This window comes from Harpia harpyja, chromosome 6 (assembly GCF_026419915.1).
Source record: "Harpia harpyja isolate bHarHar1 chromosome 6, bHarHar1 primary haplotype, whole genome shotgun sequence".
Taxonomy (NCBI): Eukaryota; Metazoa; Chordata; class Aves; order Accipitriformes; family Accipitridae; genus Harpia; species Harpia harpyja.
The window spans coordinates 28,082,284-28,105,299 of NC_068945.1; the positions used below are offsets into that span (position 1 = coordinate 28,082,284).

General features: G+C 51.5%; 1 long non-coding RNA gene across 1 annotated transcript; it reads right to left on the minus strand.

Annotated features, from left to right (window-relative positions):
* Positions 1 to 16,912: 16,912 nt before the first annotated feature.
* LOC128143632 (uncharacterized) lies at positions 16,913 to 20,700 on the minus strand. Its single transcript, XR_008235831.1, has 3 exons — positions 20,466 to 20,700; positions 20,264 to 20,363; positions 16,913 to 17,087 (listed from the first exon to the last, which is right to left on the minus strand). It is a non-coding gene; the product is annotated as an uncharacterized LOC128143632 (long non-coding RNA).
* Positions 20,701 to 23,016: the final 2,316 nt, after the last annotated feature.

The window sequence follows — 23,016 nt, forward strand, 5'->3', positions numbered from 1 at the left end:
ACGCACATAGCTGTTTGACATCTTGAAACAGGCAGGACCCACAGGCCACCTCTTCAAGGTGGCCAAGGCTTTCTTGGGTAAAGCACGAGAAAATAGGAACATCATGAGCACATGAGCGTTCAGCACTGAGGTGTCCAGGCTCCTTTGCGCACCAATTTGCTACGCAGAAATGTACTTTTGCTTCCCGACCACTGCATTAAACAACAGATTATTTTTTTGAAGTCTCCTAGGACATTTTGTCATCAGAGCAGGGACTTATTTCTACACGTGTAGCTACCTTTCCTCCCACGAGTGTGCTCAGTTGCTCCTCCACTGTGGCTGCACGTCACTGGATGCTGTTTGCATGCAAAGTTTGAGATGGGATGAACCTTACTGTACAAATGGCAAATATTATACAAAAGGAAGTCTACAGTGAGAGCGAGTTAATGTTAGTCATTTAGTTTGAAAGCGTTCATTTTCACACAACATACCCAATCTGTACCTGTGGATGCGGTAACTGGCAGGGTGCTTATTCTTGCTGCAGCCATTTAAGTTCAGTCATGTATTGTGACCGTTGGGCTAACCATTAAGCAGACCTAGCAGTTCATAACATAGTTTTGGTTCTGTAATAGCATAGCTGTTGAATATTCTAGGTTTTTGTACTGTATTGCAAAACAATAATAAAAAGCTTTGATCTTTTTAATCCTTCCTTTCTCATGTTATGCTTCTATGTTTTAGAGGGTATAGAGAAAAATATTTAAGATAAAATTCACTTTGTTTCTCAAAATTAAGACCTTCAGAAAAAGCAGAGACAAAAGAAAATCAGAACATTTCTCTGAATTGCAACAAACTGTTGGTAATCCCTTTCCTTGCACTTGAATCCAATTACTGTGGTGCCAAACTGGAAAATGGAAGAAACTGTGCTCCAATGACCACCTGAGGATAAAATAAAAGAAAGAAATCCCATAGTCACAACAAACTTGCAGACGAATCCATTACTGATAAACTGTTACGCTTCTTAGTACAGGATCTTCACAACTTGTTATTTAATATGTGTCTTTTTAAGGTCAAGTATATATATATATATATTTCAAAATTAAAGAAACTTTGTTAATGAATACTAAAAAAGTTCTCAGAACGAATCAACCTGCATTTTGATCTCAAGCTATAATACTCTTTGTATAAACAGAGGTATACTAGAACCCACACGCTCGATATCACCAGTAAAATTTCTGCAGTTATTCCCTTCTTTCTTTCTGCTTTTCCCTTTTCTCACACCAGCAACTGACCCACGTGAAGTTTAAGCAATATTTGCATCAGTTACGTCACAGCTTTTGAAAAAGCACTCCTTTGCCTGGGAAGGATGAGTGATGAAATCTGTCCACAAGATGACGTCAGCATGCAGCAAAGTTCCAGGCAAATCCCACGACATAACAAAAATATGTTTTCCCTGCTTGCTGGGCGATTTTTCCATGCAAGTCCTCCATCCTTCACGGGGGCTTTACTCTCACCTGCAGTTGTCCTGGCTGCAGTGAAACCTGTGTGAGTCAGGACTGCTGAGACGACAACGCTCCCCTGGTTCTTCACGTGCCTGCAGTGCCAGAACACGCAGCTTGTGCCTCATTTTACTTTTCAGAAATTGCTACAAAGTGTCTCAGGATAGTCTGGTCAGGTTTTTGCAGCGTTTGTGGGGGGTGGTTTTGCAACACTTTGGACAAAATTGATACTTTTAAAAGCTGTTACACTACAGTTACTTTTCATTCTGCTAATGGTTATAATATAATTTGAGTAGGGTTTGTTTGGTTTGTTGTTTTTTTTTTTTTTGTAGTGACAACCAAAAACTGAACACTAAAGGTAGAGAGCAAGAGCGTCTCCCTTCCTCCCTCCCCATCTCAAGTTCTGAGTTACCATTAAGTGAATGTTCCTAAGCCATTTATAGGGACTAGAAATGATTAAGACAAACAATTTAAGCGATCAAGTTTTTCAGATATTACAGACTGTTTTAGCAGTAATTTAAAAGCCATTCTGTGATAAAAGACCTTTTCTAAAGTATATCAAGAACTAGATTACAGAAATCTTTATTGGAGTTTTTCTTGTTATGACTAATTGTACAGTTGCACTAATATATAGCAGTGAACTCAATGTGCAGAAAACCAAAGCAAGTATTGAACCTTCCTTAGTACAAATTCAGAGCCCCAGATCCAGCAGCCTTTAATCAAAATTCCAATTAACTTCAAAGAGTTTTACTTGAGTAAAAATTGCAAGCAGAATCTAGTACAGAAAAATTACCATTTTAATTACTACTAGCCTGATTAAGCGATTCAGCTTCCAGTTCATACAAGCATTTACATTAACACTAAAAATTTATTAATGGTCATTTATATTCTACAAAGCCTAATCCTGCCAGAGATTTTTTTATTTTTTTTTTTCCAGAAGACTGCAGCAAAGATCAGGATAGCTTCAAAACAACCCAGCACACATCCTGAAGAAATGCTGCTTGGTGAAGCTTCAAGAAACAACCTTGCAGCAGAAGGAAGCCTCGGCAGCCTACGAGCGCGGTGCTGCCACGACTCCGTAATGTCACGGGAGCTGGCAGCCATGAAGAGCCAGCTGTACTGCCGATGCACTTTGCGATATATCACTGACTCGATGGGTGAACCGGCCTCTCTCTCTCTGCGGTGCTGTATGTTTAATTATCAGTAGATGGCACTCATCATGCTGCTGTGCAAGTGCAGGTCCATTTTATACGCAGATCACGGTTTCGGTGTGCAGCCTGGTAACACATCACAGAAATAAAGGACAGCGAACGGGCACGGCAAGTGCTGCCCTGGCCCAGGAGAGCAGCCCACTCAGACCCCTGAGCTGGCTCAGCAAGTAGAATGGGCTGAGGCACAGGCAGGGGATATCAGTGCAGTTAAGCCCAAAGGCATCAGAAAAACTACCCCGTTGGTATGCCGATGTCAATTACTACTTTTAATGTTAGTTTCTTAAAACCCATGGAAAGAATGCAGCTGCTCTCTTCTGCCAATTGGCAGCTCCTCGGTTTACACGGAGCCCTTCCGAGAGCAGCCAGTGAACGATGTGTTTAAAGCCACACTTTCGCTGTGCGTGCCTCACCTGGCTCTGCTCCTCTCCCAGCACAGGGATTTCCCGACAGTGGATGGATGGCCAGCGAACCACAACCCCAGCACAAAGTAGCGCTCTGCCTCCGGGGCTTACACAACACACAAGGAAAGCAAATGTGCAAGTCTCCTTGCCTTGGCCAAAGGAGCTAGTCCTAGGGGACAGAAGAAAGATGACCTGGCCTAAGCTTGGGTCCCTCTGAGAGCTCTGGTTGGGGTCTGCCATGAAGAAAAATACCTCCTGTGGGTTCAATGTCATTTCACTTCCCCACTGAGCCCCTTTTTTCCCAGCATGGGCTTTCTCCACCCCTTACAAGGCATAGATGATCGTTATCTGCTTCAGCCTTTCAACCTCTTTAGATGAGAGCACCCAGCATTGCTCTTTCGTTGTGGCCATGCCTTGGGCACAGGTCAGAGGCACCTGGAGTACCATATACATGGGCTGGTAAGCACTGAATCCCAGACTGTGATCCTCTAAACACCGCACAGCTGGCACTTGTCCCTTCACGTCACCTCAACTTGGTGGTGGGCAGCTCAGTTTTCCTCTGCACCTTGGCTCACACCTGGGCGCGACCGGGAACCACCAGGTAGGTGTTTCTTCCCAGTCTTCCCAGAAGAAGATCAGTGCAGAAAGCAGCAGCTACCATTTTTTCTTTGAAAATGCCGCTGGAAGAGGACTTCTTGTTTTCCTACTTGTTAAACGATAGCTCAACAGTTATAGCACACACCCAGCAGTGCTGGTGATCAAGGTCCAGTCCCTCCTCTGTCTTCAGGGCCATGAAATTCCATCTTCTGGGGGACTGCCCCCAAACACCAGATTATTATCTGTCTCAGGAGCAAGGGGAGCACACATTCACCCACTGAAGTTATCTCGCTTGGTGCAAGACAAATTCAGAGTTCGCTGGGCCAGGGAAGAGGCAGCTGTGTGACACATCTCAACTTCACAGTTACTTTCCTGGGCAAGAGAAGATCTGTGTCCCGATCCCAATCGCTGACTGTGTGTACATGTTGTCCAGTGCCTGACTCATACCTAAACGGGTCCTGGTGAAGGTGCTGAAACACCGATCTCTTTCCAAGATAAACATTTAGCTAGAGGACAGTCTTCCTTCTCTCTCAGCCACTTTGACTGCTGAGTAATTCTGTGTCACAGCAAGAGTGAAGTACACTGGTTTGGTACACAAAGTACACAGTTCAGACAAATTCCTCTATGGGAAGCTGTAGTAGGATTTTCAGTGCTCTGAAGCCTAGACTTGAAGTGTGGGTGGGCAAGGGAAAATAAGTGCTTTTGTGGTTTGTTTTTTTAAAAAATATTTTTGTGGTTTCAATGAAATTGAGTTTTGTTGTTTCAATTAATTTGAGTTTTGTTGTTTTAGTGAAAGCCTACCCATCTGTGGACATATGATATGTCTTTGAAAAGCCTTGGCTCCCACATGCTCTATAGAAACTTCTTCAGCTGTTCATTGCTTAAAACTTCCAAAGACTCCCACTCTCATGCACGATCCTCTCGCGGCACCTCCTGCCTGTAGAGCATCCAGCCCTAAAAATGTTTCCTTTCACAGAGGACCATTTGCATGTGAGGCAGTGCATGTTCCCCTGTTCTTTCCACTGTGAAGGGCACAGAGTTGCACTGCTCGCTTTCTCCATGTCTGAAGCCCCTTGAAAATCTTGAAAGACTTAAAAACCAGGTACGGGGCCAGGGAGTCTTTCACACTTAGCTGAGGGTTCAGCATCTGTGCAGGCCATGACGCGACTGGCATTTGTGTTCAGATCTCCTGCTTTGGTGCCAGAAGCAGGCAACCAACCTTCAAGGCAGGACACGTCTGGGTTATGCCCTTGGGATGCAGAGCTAGGAAGCCTTCATCCATACTACAGACGTACCATATTAAACCATGCCCTGCCATGTCAGGCCAGGCAGAGCAGAGCAGACTAGGCTGGTGGAAAGAGTGCGTTACAGTCCCTCCAGGCTGAGGAGAACACTTAGCTCAGACCTTCCACTTTCTGGGAAAGGGCTCTGACCACACAGTTACCATTTACCTGCATGCTGTGCTCTGTGACAGCACCTTTGCAAGATGCCTCTGCTCTGGTGGGTGCCTGATCTGAGATCACGACAGAGAAGGTAAATGGAGGAGGAGGAGGAGGAGGAGGAATGCACAGCCCTAACTCCTAAGCTCCAGGGAGGGATTGAGCTCTCACACGTTTTCTGCCTTCTGCCTCTAGGCAGCTCCTTGTCCTGGGTGACGGTTTCCCCTTTGGGCTGGCTCCTTATATCAGCAGAGGCCAGAAACCTGAAGGCAGTCCTGGGAGGCACCTCAGTACCTCAGTGTCTTACTCTTTGGGTCTGAGAAGGCAGTTGTTGCCACAGGCACCGAGCTTGTGCTTTGTGTGGAGCATTCTTTCTCCTCCTTGTTGATGATTTCCTATGTAAAAACCAAGCACCAGCTGGTTTCTTCTTCCTGAGGGAATGTCCTTTAGGCCCTTTAGACCCATTCCTGATCCTCACGCCCGACCACTGTCCTCGCCAATCAAATGGAGCCCAACTTCTGCCTCCTGAAAAATGGGAGTTCATAGCTTGTCACTCGGGAGGGTCCTGGTGCTTCACGGGGAACAAGCTGGCGAGTCCCAGGAGGATGGTGCAGGTTGCAACACTCTGCACTGCGTCACCTCTCTGCCCTGTCCCTTGGAAGCAGTATTTCCAGAACTGACATAGAGAAAGGAGTTACTCTAATTTGTTACTCAACTACTGTTGACTTGTCTTGTGTATTTGGGCTTGGCAAAAAGCTGTTCTGTGACTCGTCTGCAGAACAGGATTAGTATTACCTGCTGCCTAATGGCTGGGTTGCAAGGATCAAATAAGTAATTTTTGAAGTACTGGGAGAGGGACGAAAGGCATTAGAGAGGAATGAAGTGCCCTGAGGAAGCCTTCGCAACCACCTTCGCCTGATTTCCCTGCAGACAACAGCAGGCGTGTGGACTCCAAACGGCGCTCGTTCATTAGGTGGCACTGCAGGCCCAGGATTTCACGGGCGAGCGAGGTCTCCAGTGGGCTCCTCTGGGTCCGAGCGAGGTTTTGTAGGCTCAGACGCTTCATTGCCCTACTTGCGTATTTTTTTTTTTCCTGAGGAAACATGCTGTCCTGACAAATCCTGGAAGAACACAGAAGTGGTATTGCAAAAGCAAAGCTGCAGAAGTTAAGACTTCCGATAGAGCCGCCCAGAGCCTGAAGTCTCCAGAAACTGCACAGGGGGGCCTGGACCTGCTTGGGATAACACTCGTGCAAAGGGCCTGCGGTCCACCCGTCCGCCCTGCCTGCACCAAGGCAATGCAAAGGGCAGGGCTGCGGGGCTGCTGCTTTCCCCTGAACCGGGAGACGGCAGAGCCGCTCCTCCCAAAAACCTCGTCCTTTCTCCAACGGCCTGCAGAGAGGCCTCAAAGGCTGCTAGCTGTCCAGAGACATGTGTTCTTTGAGGAGAAGGCACCGTGCCACTGCTCCTGTGCCTTGTGCAGGGCTGGCAACCGTGGCCGGCACCTTGCCCCGGGGCCTGGAGCCTCCCATGCTTTTGAGTAGCAGATATCCAACATGTCTCAGGTTGTGTGCCTCCTCCACTGAAATGTCCTGAGCTGAACTGGGGCAGAGAAGGTGCCCGTGTTCTCTTACAGCCCTCCCAGCCACCTTCTTCCTCACCTTGATTTCCTTGGCATTTCCTTGGTTAAATGTTTATACAAGTTTTCAAAGCCAGGGAGCGTGCGGGCAAGATCTGGGAGTGTTTCCCTTGAACGATTTGGTTTGAGGTGTTTTAACTCCCTCCCCCTGCGCTGCTGGTTATTCCCAGCCCGGCGCAGTCCTCGCAAAAGCCCGGCTCTACCAAGGCACGCCTGACTTGGCTGGCAACTGCCACGGCTATTCCTGTCCCAGCACCCTGCCAGAGCCGGGCCTGGGCTCCTCCATCCCAGCTGGCAGCTTAGTCATTCTCCAGCCGCTGGTCAGTAACCTGCAGCCTACTCAGTGCCCCTCTGTCTGAAGCTGAAAGATAAATGCCCTTGAAATCTGAAGTAACCACGATAATTTTATTTTGAACAGGAAAATGGACTGTTTTTTCCCCTTATCTAATTGATTAGGAATGTCAAATATTCTTTTCTGTACACCGTGCATGCCTCTTATTTATGTAGGAAGCAGCTGGTCTAGGGATGGAGCCAAATACTTTTTTTTTAACTAGAAAAAAATTAAGCCTTCCTTCGGGGCTGGGGGGGCTGTGCATGTCACTGTATTTCATCACGAGTTGACAGATAGAATCCATCTCTCTGCTTTTTCCTCTGCGTCCTGACATGTCTCTGGGAAACGCTCGCCATGTCCCCGCTTCAAAGAAAACTGCAGGTGTCTGGGAGAACGGGGGAGAGGAGGGAGCGCCAGCACACGGTCAGGCCGACGGGATGTTCGCAGTTCAGCAGCCACGTCTGGGTGCCTGAAAGACATCAGAAAAAAAATCTTGGCTTTTGTCTGGGTAGATTTATGTCCACTTCTATTTCTGCACATTGCTGAGCAGTACTAGATGCAGCAGTTACTATCTAGAGGATGATATTAGCTTTGCGTCCGCGTGACTCTCTAAGTAATTCCTTTCTGTAATGGGCTTAAAATGGAGCATATGTTCCCGTTTTTCTCAGCAGGCAGTTACGCTTCCCATCTGAAATTATACAGCCTTAAACCGCACTTCAGAAAGTTTTCTTAGGAAGAGCCTGAAATTGCAGCATAGTTAGATTTGTTGCTGAGGAAATCTGTTCATTCAGCCTGATTGACAGATACAGCACCATCTACTTGCAAACCCAACAGAAAGATGGTTCTTGATACAGTTTGGTCAAATGGGTAACTGAACCCCCCTAAAAGATGTAGGTAGGACTCTGTAGAGTCACTAGTCATCATAACACTCAGAAGTTCATGCAAAGAAAGTTGCCAATCAATAGACCTATGTAAATAACTTAAACATAAGGAAAAATAGACAATCGACTTTATAGGTGTCACTGTAAAGCTGTCACTATAGATGTGCTTCATCTCAAAGCAGCCTGTGGCAGCTCCATGTGACCACGGCCAGTCATTTTGGGAGTGGGTAGTTTGTTAAGGGGGATGTACAGAAGAAATGGTAATGGAAACACTAAGAAAGGCGACATGTTGCGTGAGGAACAGAAAAATGTATCTGCAGTAACACTTCTGTTCACAGAATGAGAGAGCAGCGATGGGTCATACACTGGTGGATCGGTGAACTAGCAGTCTTTCATTCAATGTAGGGTTGGCATCATCTGCAGGAGTTTTACACCTCAGTGGAGAGAGCTGGGAAATACCAAATAAATGGAGTCTTACATCTCCTTTTAAAAATGTTCACATGACTTTTCATCACTCAGCCGTGGCTGATATCACCACCATTGCTTCCCACTTTCTGTGATACAGATCAGCCTGGAGGGTTTTCATCACACATCCCAGCTGTGTACCTGCCTCCATAACCAAAACGGGATCTTGCTGGACTTTGCCATTGTAGTTAGGAGAGCGGCCACAAATGGGGTGCAAGTGGGGGAGAAAATAGAGCTAGAGATGGACTTTCCCAGTCAAAAGTGCACATATTCCCTGTGACAGGTTGCTATGGGAAGTGATCATTCTGATAGTCACCTTGAAAATACCTCAGTCTGGTGAGCTGGAATGACGTTGATGCAGCGCTCAACAGGCTCACACATGAGGTCTCCCATGACCAGCCAAGCCCATCACTTATCTGCACAGGCCTCCAAGCTTGAGTCCTGAAGACCATTAAAAATGGTTTGAAGAGCACATTCACAGCAATATTGAGACAACCTGGACTATCCTGAGGTGAATATTCCCCTTTCTTTATCCTGGTTGTGTGGCGTTCCCAAGAGCCATTTCAAAGCTGATCTTGTGGTTGTCATTAGGGCTATGGCCAGAATGGCACTCTGTGCCTCAAAGCTGAATATTCAGCAGTAACTGAGCTGCTGAATGCTGCTCGATGAGGTCATAGGGACAAGGCAGCTGAAAAGGCTTGACTTCACCTGGTCTGGAAGGAAACTCTGGGATTTGTTTAATCAGCTAGCCAAACAACCTCCAGCACCTGCTCCTTTAGCAGAGGAGGCCAAGCAACAAATATTTTGCAGGAGAAAAGTTTCCACCAAGTTCTCACCGACGGGAGGGAGACCTGCCGGCAGCCCTGCTCTCCATCGCTGAGACCTGTTCACAGGGGCTGACCTGGACATAGAGGCAAATATGGTCAGCCTGGTTGCTCCCACCAGGCGTGAGGAGACATATGCACAGTAAATCGGGCTAAATGTTTGGGTTTGGCTATTCCAGGTTTTTACTTGTGTTATCAGGAGCTGGTGAATTGCCAAAGGTTTGGCAGCTGATAAGAACAAGTGCCGTGCCAGATCCAGGGAAAACCTCACGCTCAGAAGCAAGTTGCTAGCCCCAGCAACTCTCTCCTGCATGTTTCAAGGTACCCGAAGGACATATTCTTTGACAACGCTGTTGGAGGACGAGGCATGCTCTGCACATTGAGCAAGCTGGATTTTGCTGAGGCAGTGGTTCCCATGATCAAATTTTAGCACTAACCGTAGTCATTAAATAAATCAAGACAGGAGCTGTGTTCCTGGACCTGCTGCTGCTTGTCATACACTGGCACATTGTTCTCCTGAGGTGGGATTCACTGTGCTTGGTGTTTGCCAGCTAAAAATTAAGCACCTTAAGTTCAGCTGACTGAAAATGAACCAGTCAAACACTAGCAGCCCTTGTCTCTGAGCACTGCCACAGCATGAATCATGCCAACCTTCAAAAAATTAAGCCAGGGAATTGAGTTGCTTTCTGGACATGCCCATCTTGCTCTGTTGACTATCAAGGGAGCCGAGACAGCTGGCTGAGACTTCAGAGCCAACGTTTAGATGTCTGCTGCAAGGGGAATCCCACCGTTGGCCGAGAAGGTGAGCTTTCTGCCCCGGTGAGTGACCAGAGTTGCCACCACACATGGATGGGTTTGGGTATGCATGGAGGGCACAGCAAGCACGGGGGAAGTACAAACAGGCAGCCTTCTGCGGGACCGCGTGCTGCATCCCAGCTCTGCCCCGGTTTCCTTCCTAATGACCTCCCACTAATCCGTCTCCAAAATCTCTTTGGCATGGCTAGCCTTTGCTCAGAAACCAGCTTTCACTGACCAAGAGGTTACCCTGACTGCTGATGTGACTGACCCCATACACCCTGTAGCAGGGGACAGGCTTATCTTCTGGGTGAGAGAAGAACAGACTAAAGCAGTGCCAGGAAGATGTCACCGTCACAAGGCATTTATTATTACCCAGGACACAAATCCATCACCCAGAGGCAGGACCTGACGTTTGAGCCCAGACAATGCAGGTAGCTGGGACCTCGAATCTGGCGTTTCTGGATTGCCTCAGGAATGTCAGTGCACAAAGTCAATCCTTGAAACAAATGAGTTTGCTCAACTTAGGGCATCAGAGGACTTGTATGTCCAATGCCTACTTAGACCTGCCATCTGCTCCTCTACTGCCAAGTCTGGCCCTCTTTTCTTGTGCCAGGACTGAGCGCTGAGCCTTGTCAGAAACAGAGATGTGCTGTGTCTGTGAGCACCCAAGAACTACTGGTCCAGCAGCCTGTGTCCTCATGTAAGAGAGTAGTAATGCCATTTTGTGTACAAAGACCCCATTTTGATTTAAAAAAGGGCAACTCCTTTCTTTCTTGCACCTGCTATTTAATCAGAAATCCCAATAACCCTCAGACAAAGAGATATGGATCTGATCAGCCCTTTGAAGACTGTTGATTGACACTGCCAACAAATGAGAGGCGTGGTGTCTCAGATGCTAAATTTCTCAGGAAAGAAGTTAGAATAAACAAAAACAGTTTTACTTGGATTCCTCCGCAACACAGACATTTAAATACAGTCAGTTGGGTGCCTGCGACACTGTCATTGGGAAGAGAAATCCCGAAGAAAAGAAAGCTGAGCACAAGCCAAATGGGAACTGAAGAGCCAAGGTGCAAGTAACAGGGGTTCCCCTCGTCCCAGCCTGGAAGACTGGCCAGAAATGTCCTGAAACCATTCATCCCATGCATGATGTATATTGTTTTGTTATTCTGTTTTATTTAATCTGGCAGTAAATCGATGTATATGATGTGACCACCCTGATTAGCTTGTATGGATGTCTTCATAGCTTGGGTATGGCTACACAGGGGTGCCTTGGGATGGCTACCTAGCTTACCCTGAAGAGATATGATACTGCAAAGTGGCTAAACCTGGATCCCGCAGGCGGGTGGGAAAGGTCGGGAGAAGTGCTGAAGAGCCCCCCGCTCCCCGCAGGAAAGCTGGGCGGGCAGCCCAACCGCAGGGCCCCCGTTCCTCCGTGGTGCTGGGAACGGGCGATCCACGGCGGCAGGGACGAGCAGCAGCCCCGAAGTGCCGACGTTCCCGTGACGGGAGCCATCCGTGCTGACCGACCCCCGCGCAGCAGGGGAGAAAAACAAAAACCGGCCCGGGAGGGCCTTGTTGCGAGAAGGAAGTATTATTTAACGTGCATTGTGTTGGGAAAGGAAAACAAGGGTCCTGGCGCTGGGCCAGGTCCATTGGCCTCTTTTTTTTTTTTCTCTCTTTTCTTTTCTTCTGGGCAATTGTTCTAGTGAGGCCAATTTTTCTTTTTTTTTTTTTTTTTTGGTTGTTTTTTTCTTTGTTTTGTTTTCTTTGGTGTTTTTGGAGTTGACAATGCACGGGGTAATTTCTCGGCACTCTTCCTGTGTTTTGGCACAGGGGCTGCCCGAGCGCTCGGCTGCTCTTCTGTGGCAGAGACGCCACCGCCATCGCCATCGCCATCGCCACCGGTGCGTGGGTTGCATCATCATCGGGCAAGCGGGGGCTTCTCACCTGCCCCCGGAGCCCGGGGGGCAGGAGGGAGGGGCGGGACCGCGGGCAGTGGGGGTGAGTCAGTGTGGAAAGGCAGCACGCATTTCTGCGGGGTGACTCACCAGCCCTTAGGAAGAAAAAAAAAAATAATAAAAAAAAAATTCCAGCCAAATTCTTTCAGGGAGGTAAACAAGGTCACGCAGCGCGGCGAGATCCTGTTTACCTGAGACAGGACGTCTTTGCGGAGCCCATGCTGGAAGCGGGGACGTGTTGACATGACTCAGGGCGGCCAACGCGGGGAGACGGGGCTGGGGGCACCGCTCAGTCCGAGGGTCCCGGCTTCACCATGGCAGTGAGAGGGCGAATCCCTGCCGTGGGGCTGGATGCTCCCCTCTCTAGAGGCTCGCCCCGCTGCCCTGCGGCTCTGCCAGAGGGAGAGGGACCACTGGGCGATGGCAGGGCTGTGCCGGCGCTCGATGCTGGCCTCCAGCCCTCACCATGCTGGTGGTCCCAGCAGCTCTGACCCACTGCTGCCCGCTTGCCCGTACCCCATCGCGAGCGTGCACTTTCCCTGTGGCCCCACAAGGAAGGCCCCGGTGGCCACACGGTTAATCAGAGCCCATTCCAGACGCTGACTGAGTGTTTTTTCCTGATAACAAGACGTGTGTGAGTGTATGTCGCTCGGGTGAATATCCTGTTCTTGCGACGGGACGGAGAAGCGGGGGGCAGCCGGGGCAGGGGGGTGGGGGTGGCGGACGACAGGGCAGCCTGCCGGGATTTCACATTCCTGGCATTCCTGCCTTGGCCAGTGACTGCAAAACAGCCCAGCGGGGAGGACGGGGCACCCATGGGTGGCCACCCGTGCCCCCACGCTTTGCCTCCATCACTGCCTTCCCGGAGAACCCGGCCGGCGTTGGGGCAAGGGGTCAGCCGAAGCCACCCTTCTGTGCCACCAGGTCCCCAGATGGAAGCAGCCCAGCCCCCTTGACATCTTCTCTTTCCCTGACAGTCTTGGCCCCTTTTCCAGCACCTGTCCCTTGGTCTGACCTTCCCGGCTGTGTGCTGGGAATGCTTTTTCCAGCACGGCCCCCAGTCTCCAGCCCTGCAGCAGGGCACGCTGGCATGAACCCCTGCCAGGGGGTCGGGGGCTCCTGCTGCAGGGTGAAAGGCTGCAGGGCCTCGCCGAGTCCCCGTCTCCTGCCCTTGGCCACCCTGGCCAACAGGCAAAGACATATCTTGAAGGTCTTTTCCAACCGAAATGATTCTATGATTCTATGATTCTATGACTTTGTGCTCGGGTCTCACAGTCCAGGGTTTCACTGGATGAGAAAGCCCCACTCTCCTCCCCACTGGGATGTTGTGCACGGAGAGGACAGGGATATACAGGAGTAGAAGTTACCCTGGTCTGCGCAGTTGAATTTAGCTCTCAATAAGCACATTTCTCCTGCTCCTTCCTCTTCCATAATCCCCGACCCACCAGCCAGACTGGGCTTCTCGCTGGGTCCAGACAAGCAAAGGATGCTTGGCGCTTCCCCAGCTCCCAAGCTGCTGTCGGGAACCAGCACGGTGGTGGAGGAGCCCACGGGACACCCTCCTTCTGTCGGCACTGCTTCAGCTCTCAGGGGTGCAGGAAAGCACCCACAGCCCTGCTTCATTCCCAAACAAAGCACGGAGCCCACGGGTGCCCCTCAGCCGGCTGCCTGGACCTGCTCCCAGCCCCTCCACCCTTGCAGAGGCGAGCCAGAATCTGCAATCCAGCTATTTCAAGAGCTGCAGCAAGAAGAGCTCTTCTTTTTTTTCCTTTTTTCTTCTGTTTTTTTCATTGATACAACAAACCAAACAGGGTCAACGCTGACCCAGAGCTACGTCATGATGGTTTTGTCTCATGGTCAAATCAAGACTCCTCAGGGTCTTGCACAACCAGGTACTTGGAAAAAAGAAAGATTTCTTTCTTTGTTTAAAACACACCCCTGTTCCACCTTCTACAGCTTCCCGCTTTCCCATTTCACAACCTGCCGGGGTTTGGTAACTTTCTCAATGAAACAGGGACATGTCGTAGCCCCACCAACCGCTAAAAAGAAGGAGAGGGAGACTCCCATCACCAGCTGCGCACACGTGTGTTGGTGGAAGGGGAAGGGACCAGGAGGAAAGAGGACAGTGCCTCTGGTCACATGCAGAACCCCATTTTTGAGGAATTGAAAACATGATATATCTGCAAGATTTCAAAAAAAACCCCCAAGGGTGCTTCTGCATTTTAGGAAGCAGCCAGCACAGCCATGCCCCTGAGGCCTGGGCAGGTTTGCGGGAGACTCTCGAGGGAGTCCCGGTGACAGTCCATCCCCACAGCCATGGGGGAGAAAATTGGGGTACGCTGGGTGCAGGTTCCACCCGCGACTGGGCGTGCAGCAGGGACCTCAGCCTCATCCCAGCACCCAGTGCCCTTGCCCTGGCAGTGGTTGGATGAGGAACTGGCGAGGTTTGGGGTTTGCTTGGCGCTTGTCTGTTGTGGGGAGTGGAACTTACCACCAAGCCGCTGTAATTTTGGTAGATTTGTGTATTTCTTTGCTGTGTTTCTGGTGGGAGAATCCCCGCAACACAGGGTCAGGGTATCTGTGGGACTGCAGTCAACACCAGCTAAGCTGCCTTCGCTCAGCGTGGAGGCAGGTCCTCACTGCCTCAGGGTCTGTCTCTGCAGAGAAGAGCTGCTGGTCCCGATTTTCTTCCCGATGCAGAGAGCCTTTTTACCCCCCACTGGAATGGGACTAAGCCACACTGCAGAAGAGCGCTCGGTGTAGGACAAGGCAAAGGGGGCTTCTGCACTTTGAACTCAGCCCCCAGTGCTGCGCAGGAGCTCCCTCTGGAGCTCCATTTATTCCTAAATTCCTTAAATTCAACTTCTTTTCAAATGGCCTTTTACGCCTGCAGCTGAGGAGAGCCCTGGTATCGGGGAAAGGTGGGAAGATTTTGGACAACACGTTGACAAGTGCTTCATAAACACATCTGGGTCTATAGGAGGAATAGTGTTGAGGTCTGACACTCGCTGGCAAAGCCCAGCCCAGCCCGAGATTGCTTGGGAAGGGACGTGCGTGTGTCCTGTGCTGCCCAGAGAGAAAAGGTCCAAAGATCAGGAGCTTAATCCGAGGCACAAAGCTCCAGTTGCTGGAGGACTTCAGCCCTGCCCAATGCTTCCAAGCAACCGAGCTCCTTGGGAATGGGAAAACCCCAACAGGGATCCGCTGGACTCCCAGAGGATTACAGCCTAAATGACTAAACCTCTTAGGTCACTCAAATGATCCGCTTCCTTTTATGGTCAAAATCAAGTGTCAGAATCACAGGTTTCCTCTTTCCTTAGAACTGGGCTTTCTCGATACCACAAATCCTTCTTGCAATGCTAAAATTAAATGTCTGAAAGCACATGCATAGTGTTGCAATCTTGCTGCCTTGCTTACTGGTCTGTGTAATGCATGAGTTGAGTAACAAACAACAGAGGTTGGAAATAGCCGGGACCGAGATTTCCTCTTTCAATTGCAGAATTGTTTCCTTGACTGGTGCGTGCATAAGCCAGGTGGCAAAATACTTGCCCTGACCAAGTTTCCTGGCAAGCAGGAGGGGTCTTTGGGTGAGGGGTGGAAAGGAGTGAAAGAAAGAGTTCCCAAAAAGCAACGCCTTCTTTTCTTGGGCTTAGCTTCACTCTCCTACTCCTTTACAAGTTCACTTTGTCTCTCAGTAGCTGGTTCTTGCAGCTCCTCACAAACTTCTCAGGTCCTTTCTCAAACCTGTGGATGGGAACTATTGGCACCCCATACTAGAGATGGAGACCTGAGATGCAGATGCCCATACCCAAAGCACCTCCGATACTGCCAAAACCTGGTGCCGCAACCTCTCCCATCCAGTGACACAGACCCCAGGGACCCAGGTCCCACCAGTCCCGGGGGCAGCTTGTTGCTCTCCCAAATTCAAGCGCTGCAATGACGGCTTCCTTTAGCTCACACTAAGTCCCAGGTGGTACCTGGTCCGGCCGAGCAGAGGCATCCAGGTCTCAACAGGCTTTTTGTTTCTCTCTGCTCCAATTCAATAAGGACTCATCACATTTGAGGTTCAGGTCCCACCGGCCTTACCCACGGCTCGGCAGGAGGCCTGGCAGGGAAATTGTCATGTCCTGGTCCCCAGAGGACCTGACAGCCCATTGAACACGGGTGGGGAGCTTTCCTGGATGCTGTAGACCCAGCCGGGTGCTTCTGGTCCTGGTTGTGCAGATAGAGTCACCTACACGTACATGTTCCTGCTTCCAAAAAACCCAACTGTTTGAGGTCTCCTCCAGATTCTGGTGTTTGCGCCTTATCTGACTAAAATGGTTGTCTCTGCCGCACTCAACTCTTGTGACCCAAGAAAGGGACCCTGGGCTGGGAGGTGTAAGGTGGCTGCCTGTCGAGCTTGTGGCACTTTGGTTTTGTGGTCACGGGCACCCCAAATGCCAGGGACGCTGCCAGCAGCGACGACGTCCTTCCCCAGCTGCACCCCCAGCGCAGGCGAAGCACCACGGTGGGCACGGCAGCACCGTGCCAGCTCCCACCGTTTGCTGCCCGAGGGCCTCCGCTTCCTGGATGGGTGTTCACAGGCACCCAGATTCCTTAGAGGTTTCTTTTTTTAATCCAGGTTCATAAATATTCATGCTTTCCAGCTAGAAAAAAATCCCTTGTTGCTGGCTGGCCTTCCTCGGGGACCGATGGCGTGGCAGCCCCTGCTCTTCCTCCCCACGGCAGTGGGAAGCCTCCAAGATCCCAGGGCTTCTCCTACACCCGTCCACCCAACCCGGCCCTCTCTCCAAAAGAAGCAGCTCCTTAACCCAAACCACTCCAACCAGCCAACCTCTTGCTTAGAAAAAAACACACAGGATGAACTTACAATCAAATATCCTGCTTTTTAATGGCTGGGTTAGAGCAGGGAGGGAAGGGAATGGGGTTCAGCTCTGGGTTTGGGGCTTGCACGTGGCTCCGCGTCTGTGTTCAGAGCGGGAAACTGGGGCAGGTTTTCTGTCCCACGCAGTAGCAGCATCTGGTTACTCCTTCCTGGCCACGAGCTTTGAAACCATCTACAAAACCTGAGTAAATAAATAACTACAACAATAGGACACAGCGTACCCAGTGGGACTATCCATGGAAAAGGGAAAATACATATCATGGGGAAAAACTGCGAATCCTGTTCAGCTGCTCCTTTCTGTTTCATTTAATGCACTTGAAGGTGACTGTGCTGGGAAAATGCTTTATTCGATTACCAGGCTGTTCACACCTGCCTCAGCGGAGCCAGGAGAGCCCTGTCCCAGCCAAACCTGAATGCAAAGAGCACCCATTTCAGTCCTTTTACAACTGGCTGATGAAGCCGGTGGGATATTCTGATGAGTAGAGCATCTCCCACCCCTCCCCGGGGAAAAACCTACATCGCTGGCCGTCCACCTCGCCGCAGCAGGCACCGGTCCTGCCCTTTGCGGACCGAGAGCCTCATCTGGATTTGTGCATCTTTCTGGGAGGGACCTGCCCCTCGCCCAGCCTGGGATGCTCCGAAGTGGGGTCCCCTGCGAGCAAGAGGTGTGCTCCCCCTTCGCTCCGCCGGCCAGCGCTGCCTCAAACTTTCCAGGGCAAGGCTATGCTGCGATTGCGGTGTTTTGTCCACAGCCACCGGGTTTATGGGACACCAGGGAGACCCCCCTTTTCCTCCCCTCCCCCTCCCAGCGCGAGCATTTTGTTTTTCTTCTTGATTAGCGGAAAAAATTCCTGAACCTGTCAGAGGGAAGGAAGGTCTTTTCTCTCTCTCTCTTTTTCTCTCTCCTCGGTCAATTAGTGAAATACAAACAATTTCCATCGTCACGGTGAAACACTTTTTCCACCTAAATAACACTTCTGCAGGCTTTAAAGGTGCAGGTCCCTTTGCACAGCCCCCCCCCCGGCTCAAGAGATGCTCTCCCGGGGCCACAGCGGAGCAGGAGGGGGTTGGCTGTTCCTCGTCCAGATTTAGCCGGACATGTGCAGCCAGCCCAGGAGTTGGGGCACTGCAGGCACCTCGCAGAAACGCTGGCACCTCTCAGGGCTTTTCCTCACAGACATCAAATCAGCGTGTGCAGGGTCACAGCAAACCTCCCTGCCCTCCTTTCTGGGAGCAGCTAACACCCTGGCATGCCCAAATGTCGGCTTTCCTGAGCGCTCCGCCAACCCGCCGACGTCCGTGGAGCCTGCCGGCATCCCCAGCCAAGGCCTGGGAAGTGGTGAAATCCTCTCTGTGGAGGTGGCCGTCCCCAGGACCTCCTCCGCACCCGGCTGCGTACGCCTGGCTGAGCTCCGCTGCCGGCCGGGCAGCCCTGCCCGCGTTGGAGGAGAGAGCAAGCATCCCGCCTGCCGTGCCTGCTGCAGAGTGACTCCTTACAGCCGCCTGCCTAATTTGGGCAGCCAAAGCACTCGTGCGGGTGCGTGGCGTGGTTCACACATGACCCCACGCATGTACGCCAGGATCTCCGTGTGCCAGACCCTCATGGGGCAACATCTGACATCACCAGGGGAGAAGATCACCTCTGGGGGATCCAGAGCCCTCTGGCCAGCCGCCTCCTGGGCACACATGTCTGAATAAGGACTTCTTTCTAGGAGCACCCCTTGGTTCATTAATCACCACTTTTCCTGTGCTGACCTCATTTACTTTTGTCTCTGATGTCATCGCTCACAGCCAGCTCTGTGCTGCAGGCACCAGCAGTCGCTAACAGCATCTCCTCTGCTCTTCCCTGGGTCTGTGCTGAGATTCATACTGAAAAATAGTTTCTCTTCATGCAGAAAACACCCGAGCAGGGCCTGGGTTTGGGGAGCAGAGCTTGCCTTCCCTGACTGCACCGGCCAGTGGTGGCCAGGGCCGAAGGTCGGAGCATTTGGGAACTTGGGAGTTTCCAAAACTGCTAGGCAAGACCTGCAGCGCAGCTGCTTGCCAGGCATCTCTGCACCATCCATCCTTTGTTTTTGCAGCGCGTGCAAAAATAAAAATCACAGCAAACATTTCGAGACACGCATCGACTGTCAAACCACAAACCTCCCCGCTGCCCGGGTCCCTGCCGTGTTTGGGTTGCTGCTTAATCGCTTGCAAACAGCTTCTTTTATTGAGTTAGTAATTACAAGGGGGTTGTTTCCCTTGAGGTTGCTTTCCTCCCAGCTTTGCTACAGCCTTCGCTGTGAAACCAAGGCAGCCCATTGTGCCAGAGAGTCCAGTTTGGTATCTGCCTGGCTGGGGGAGGAAAAATGGTAGGTGAGCCCTGCCATAATTTTGTATTTTGGTCTCTTTGCCCTCCTGGCTCCTCTGCCGAGAGCCCCACAGACCCACCACTGTGACTTGCAGCTCTCGCCTTAACCCAGTGCCTGCACTACCTGCAGGCAGGCCCTGGCATTTGGGGCTCCCTCCAGTTCCCACCCTCTTCCTGCTCATTTTTAGGGGGGCTTTGTTGTTCCTTTAACCCTGCGATGAAAGCCGAAAACAGCTGAGGCTGCCTGGCTTCCTCACAACATCCTTTAAGATGAGAAATTCCCAAGCCTGCAACAAGTTCACTTGGTCACGGGCAGATCACGGCTCGGGGAGGGGCCGGCACCGTTTGGTCACGGGCTGCGTGAAGGCAAGTGGGGAACAGCTGCACGCTCCGGCAACAGGGTTTTGTTGGTTTTTTTTCCTAAGTAGCTTTTAATTCTTCATATTTTCCTCCCTCTTTGTACCCTGCTTTTCCCTTGGCACAGCCGGCTTCTCCGCCCCCAGGGCCCACCAGGCACTAGCGCATGGACAGTGAGACGCGGCCACCCTCCGACACATCCCTGTCCCACCCCGGGATCCGTCGGGATGGCAACGGCTCCCACCGAGCCCTCTCCAGCTGCGTCTGGAGCCTGGGCAGGTCGGGCAGCAGGACAGGGCGGCCGTCGTGGGGGGGCACGGCTTATGTCAGGGAGGAGAATGCCTGTGTGGGCTTCGTGCCACACGGCTGGGCTGAAGAAGGCTCTTCCTTCGAGCCGCAGCGAGGCGTGGGGGGGCGAGCTTAAGCCATTCGTATTCCTGAGCGCCAATAAAATAAGCAAACAGTCAAGGGTTTTCCTGGGCCCGTCGAGGAAACTCTTGCAAACTTATTTTTCACTTCATTTAGCCATGCAACAGCTTTAGCATTGCAAGCCCTCAATGCTAAAAAGCCCAAAGCCTGACTTTAAAACACGGGGGTTTGCTTTTTGCGCCTGAATAGCCCATGAGCTCGTTTTCCCGTCTGCCTACTGCTTTCAGGAGCCGTGTTCTCGCAGGAGGACCCATAGCCGAAGCGCCTCTCTGCTGCCTAGAAGGCTGGATGCATTTCCTCCATCAAAAGATGAACCTCCTGTTGAATGACATGTCCCGAGGCTGGGCCTTTAGGTAAAGCAGCAGTCGAGCAATTAAATCAGGGAGAGCTGCCAAGGCTCCCCGGCTTCTCCAAGATTACCTGTAGCACCGGTCGAGCCAAGCTGGCATCCCTGCACGGAGGAGATGCTTTCCGGCGGCGTGCTGCAGCCCTCCCAGGGCTTATTTCGGGATTTATTTCTCAGGCTTGGCTTTGCGGGGTGGATGTTAACCACCTGCTCCAACCTCGACAAACGGCGCGAGCGCCCGCCTTCCTACGCCCCACGTTGACTTGCACTGAATGCCCGGCCAAGGCGCTGCGAGCAAACGGCATTCGAGCGAGCGCCCCGAGCAGCTGCTGGGAGCGGACACCAGGCGCTGTGGAGGTGTCAGCTCCAGGCGCCCGTGGCCCGTGGCTTCTTTCAGCGCCTATTCATTTCGAGCTGTTAAAAGCAGACACACGCGCTTGTGGATGGGGTTGCACGCCTCCCCCGGGAACGCCGTGGCCAGGCGGTGTGCCAGTCCCCTGCGATGCCGAGCCCTTCCTCCCATCCCTCCCCGGTCCAGGCTGATGCACCCATGATTCCTTTGCTTTGTACCCCTCTTTGCACCCGTTGCTCTCCAAATTCCCTGCGGACAGGCCCTTAAGCCCAAAGAAGTCTCACGCCAAAAATCTTTCTTCTCACCGGATCATCCTAAGGCAATCCGAGCAGGGATGTGATTATTATCCTCGCTGTGATTTTGCCCCTGCTTTCCATCCTCGGGTCGGATAGAGCTCACCCCTACTCCAGCTCCCTTTGGGGAATCAGGGAAAAGGTGTCCTCACCCCAAAATGAACCATGCCGGAGCGAGGCACACACCCGGGACTGCCAGGCCCGTCCTTCGAGGACCGAGCTCCCTGGGTTCGCCATCGCGGCACAGGTCCCCTCTCGGGTCTACGCTCCTCAGAGCTGAGCCATGGGCTGGGGGTGCTGCGAGTGTGCCGGGGGGGACCCCAAAATCGAGGCACAGGGCAGCAGCCACCTTCAGTCCCCGCGGCCTCGCGCCCAAGTGCCAGATGTGCGATACCTCCCTTGCTGGGAGGAAAGGGAAACGCAACGGCCTTTCCGACCGAGGGAAGGACTGTCGTCGTTGTCTAGACGATGTGACTAAGGAGGGAAGGGGCCAACTGTTTGTACAGCTTTGGGGAGCGTAAACAGTGCCGACTGTCCCAAGCCCTTCAAAGCAGAGGAATCCGGAGATCGGATGAAAGCGCAGGGAAATTCTGGCTGGGTGTCCAAACAGAGCAGCTAAGGAGAAGGGGACCTCTCCGAGACAAAATCCCCAGCACTCGAGTCATTTCAAACCAGGCCGAGTGCTGGGTGACAGGCTGGAAGGAGGAGCGGCAGGGCTGTACGTGGGCTCCCAAGACTTTTCCAGCTTCGGTCGCTTCTCCCTGCAATCTCGGAATAAGTGTCCTGAAAATGAAACTGGAGGCCCTGGGAATCCCGCTCTGCCCTGCGGTGAGCTGGTTTGGCCTCTGCATTTCATTCAGCTCACAAAAGAAAGAGAAAAAGTTTTTTGAGAGGTGGTTTCCTTTTTTTTCTTTTTTTTTTTTTTTACAACTTTAAATACAGTACTGAGTATAAATTAATCTTACATTTAAAAAAAAAACAAAAACAAAAAACCTCACCATTTTTACAAACCAAAGGAAACAGATTTTGGAACAGGAAAACAAAGTGTCTTAAGACTTCAGGGCTTGGGGAGGGAGGGAGGGAGCAACGTGCTGGCTTGGCAGTGGTACGAGAAGTGCTCTGGGCTTACAGGAGGCGAGGGCTGGGTCCCTACACAACTTGTAACAGCTCCCAGGTCGTGGCTTCACCTCCTTCCCCGGGCTCCCTGCAGGGCTTTGCCCCACATCAGGGGGGTGTGTGTGCGAGGGGAGAAGGGGCTGGAGGCAGGAGGGGCAGGGGGGGACAGCTGCGCTAGCTTTGGGCAGGCATTTTCTTCATGTGTAACTCTGCACGGCACAATCTGAGACCGGGACTCTGAGGTGACGCTGGAAATTCCCATCATACGTAACATTTCTGCTAACGGTGACGGAGTATTAGGTGTGCAGAAATAGCCCTTGCTCAGAGAGTCCTCCTCCCGCCTCCGGAGCAGGCATCGGCCCGGGAGGGACTCTACAACTGACTCTCCAGTTGTTGTCCGAGTCCTTCTCACTTAGAAGAGCTCGTTTCTATCTCAGACGGCTGCTGCCAACTGCAAAGACCATCCTCATTTCTTTCTCTATACCTGCACAGAGCTGCCCACATCTTGGACCAACTTCCAAGCTAGGTGGGCTGGGAACATCTAACGGGCAAAAATCCAAAAGGAATTTGAGAGGGAAAATGTGAGGAAAACGATGGGAGATGCGGCGACATTGGCAGGGAGAGAGCAGTGGAGGCATGGTGTGCAGGACACCCATGAAGGGGTTAAAAATCTCGGGGAATGACACGATTCTGCTTTCAGGACCACAGAGCAGGCAAGGACAGCTCGCTGAGATTAAGTCATGCTTCTAAGTTTGGCTGCTGTTGGTCTTGTTGTGGTGCCACTTCGCCTCCTGCAAGTAAGTTGTGCTGGGGGGGTGGTGGAGAGTGAGAGAAAAGGGCAACAAGACAGAGAGAGATCAGATG